The following is a 3,223-nucleotide window of genomic DNA, read 5'->3' as shown; positions in this document are numbered from 1 at the left end:
CCATTGATGAGCTTTTGCCAGTGTCTAACTATCATTAATACTGATGTGTGTGTTGAGTTTCATGAAAATCTAAGCTTATTAAGTGCCCCAAAAACACAGGAAACAGATGTTAAAGTTTGACACGTTGCCATGACAACAACATTTAATGTATCAACGACCCCTTTACAGATTCTCATCGGCCGTGTTTTGACATTATTCTGATGAAGTTTGAAGCAAATCGGGTAAAAATAACCATGTGATATCAAAGCATTTTTAAAAGAGACACACTTCCTGTTGCCAGTTGGTGGCGCTATAACTTTGACTCCTAATAGTCATATCTATGTGATCGGCATCACACATCGAACAAACTCCTGAAGTTTCATCCGAATCAGATAATGTGTGCAATAGTTATTAGCCATTTCCTGTTTCTCATTTCTCACCATAATTTCAATGCCTCGCCACGGCCAAACCATTCGAGATATCAAAAATCCCCTCACAATTTTTCATCCCCAATGTCTTGAGAGATCAGGTTGACCGAGTTTGGAGGCAATTGGGTAAAAAACCTAGGACTAGTATATCAAATTCCAGAGCATGCGTTTTTGACAAAACCCAGAATAACCAACTTCCTGTTGGGATTAGCTAATGACATAGAGTGCGAAAGATGTTCAACTTTATGAGTTCTATATGTGTACCGAGTTTCATATGTGTATGTGCAAGTATGTGTGCTATATGACCCTCCAAATTCCAGGGGGCGCTGTAGAGTCCCCTTGCCATGCCCATGTACCAGTCTCTGCCCGGCCCTAATGGCAGCATATTCCAAGGTGTGTGCCAATTTTCAAGAGTTTTTGAGCATGTTAAGGGCCCCAAAACCCCCCAAAACCTTGAAGAAAAATAATAAAGAAGAAGAAGAATCCTTCGAAAAACAATAGGGCTGTATTAAAATTCATCAGTCATGAGCAGTCATGAGTTTTGTTATATTAACATAAAAAAAACTCAAAAATTTTAATTGTCATCTGACTGTCAATTCTGTCACAGTGTTTTATTTTTTTGATGTTTTATAATTGATGTATGCAGTGTATACTATATAGTGTTTCATTTTAATACTTGTTCATTCAATTTCTTAAATGTTACTGCTAAATACTGTACCTGAAAAATAAAGCACTATTTGTTTTATCTGTATATTATGTCTATTTGTAATGTATATCATTTTTTTAATGTCTATCTTTGTTCTATTTTCTAATAACAAAGAAAAAATTATGACAAATTTTTATCTATGCCCCCTTTGGCGAAAATATCTATCTGGCATTCTTTTTTATTTTACATTTTGTAACCTCGAAAGACTGTTTTTTTTTTTTTTTTTTTTTTTTTTACAATAGGGAAATTAGTTTACCTGTACTGCTCAGGCAATTTGCAAAATAATAAAACCAACATGACAAAGAATCATGATAACATTGTGAATCATGCTAACTGTTTGGCCTGTGCTCTGTAGCACCAGTGCTATGTGAAAAAAAAAAAAGTTTATAATATAATATATAAGTTTATAATATATAAGTTTATAATATATAAGTTTATAATATATATATATATATATATATATATATATATATATATAATATCTGGGCTGTACGTTAACTTTTTTGCATATACACCCCTCAAATTTCAGCAATCATTTTAGTATATCTTCTCAAGGGACAATACTATAGAAATAAAACTTGGATGTATTTTAGAGTAGTCAATGTGCAGCTTGTATAGCAGTGTATATTTACTGTCCCCTGAAAATAACTCAACATGCAGCCATTATTGTCAAAATAGCTGCCAACAAAAGTAAGTACACCCTAAGTGATAACAGCACCATGTCATTTAACCATGCAAAGCCACATGTCCTATTCATCATGTTCATGTTTTTGTCTGCTTGACAGGACCATACAAAGTTGTGTATCTTGTATTAGAGCATTTAAAATTTGGTGTTTGAGTACAATTATCTCATACTGACCACTGGATGTTCAACAAGGCACCTCATGGCAAAGAACTCTCTAAATTAGAATTAGAATTGTTGCTCTCCACAAAGATGGACTAGGCTATAAGAGGTTCAGTAACAACCTGAAACTGAGTTACAGAATTGTAGCCAGGGTCATACAGAGATTTTCCAAGATGGGTTCGATCAATGAAGTTGAGTGCTCATTCTGTGCGTCAGGTGCAGAACCTGGCTTCAAAAAACAGATGCATGAGTGCTGCCTGCATTGCTTTAGAAGTTGCAGAAGTAGAAGGTCCGCCTGTCAGTGCTCAGACCATACGCTGCACACTGCAACAAGTTGGTTTGCATTGGCGTCATCCAAGAAGGAAGCCTCTTCTGAAGCTGGTTTACAAGAAAGTCGCGAACAGTTTGCTGAATACAACCTGTCCAAGAGTATGAATTACTGGAACCATGTCCTATGGTCTGATGAGACTAAGAAAAACTTGTTTGGCTCAGATGGTGTCCAGCATGTGTGGTGATGCCCTGGTGAAGAGTACCAAGAAAATTGTGTCTCTCCTACAGTCAAGCATGGTGGTGGTAGCATCATGGTCCGGGGCTGCATTAATGCTGCTGGTACTGGGGAGCTGCAGATCATTGAGGGAAACATGGATTCAATTACGTATTGTACATTTCTGAAGCAGAACATGATGCCTTCCCTTCAGAAACTGGACCGAACTGCAGTTTTCCAAAATGATAATGACCCCAAACACACCACCAAGATGACAACTGCCTTGCTGAGGAAGGTGCAGGTGAAGGTGATCTGACCTGAACCCTATTGAGCACCTATGGGGCATCCTCAAGCGGAAGGTGGAGAAGCACCATGTGTCTAACATCCAGCAGCTCCATGATGTCATTATAGAGGATTTAAAGGGGATCCCAGCAACAACCTGTGCAGCTCTGGTGAATTTCATGCCCAGAATGATTAAGGCAGTGCTAGATAACAATGTTTTGACACAAAATATTGACACTTTGGACACAGTTTTGACAAGTTCACTTAGGGTGTACTCACATTTGTTGCCAACCCTATGGACAATAATGGCTGTATGTTGAGTTATTTTTAGGGGACAGTAATTATACACTGCTATACAAGCTGCACATTGACTTCTCTAAAATATATCCAAGTTTCACTTCTATAGTATTTTCCCTTGAGAAGATATACTAAAATGATTGCTGATATGTGAGGGGTGTACCCACTTTTGTGAGATACTGTATATATTTATTCAGCCCCTT

This window comes from Labeo rohita, unplaced genomic scaffold (genome assembly GCF_022985175.1).
Source record: "Labeo rohita strain BAU-BD-2019 unplaced genomic scaffold, IGBB_LRoh.1.0 scaffold_263, whole genome shotgun sequence".
Lineage (NCBI taxonomy): Eukaryota > Metazoa > Chordata > Actinopteri > Cypriniformes > Cyprinidae > Labeo > Labeo rohita.
This window is presented reverse-complemented; position numbering follows the sequence as displayed.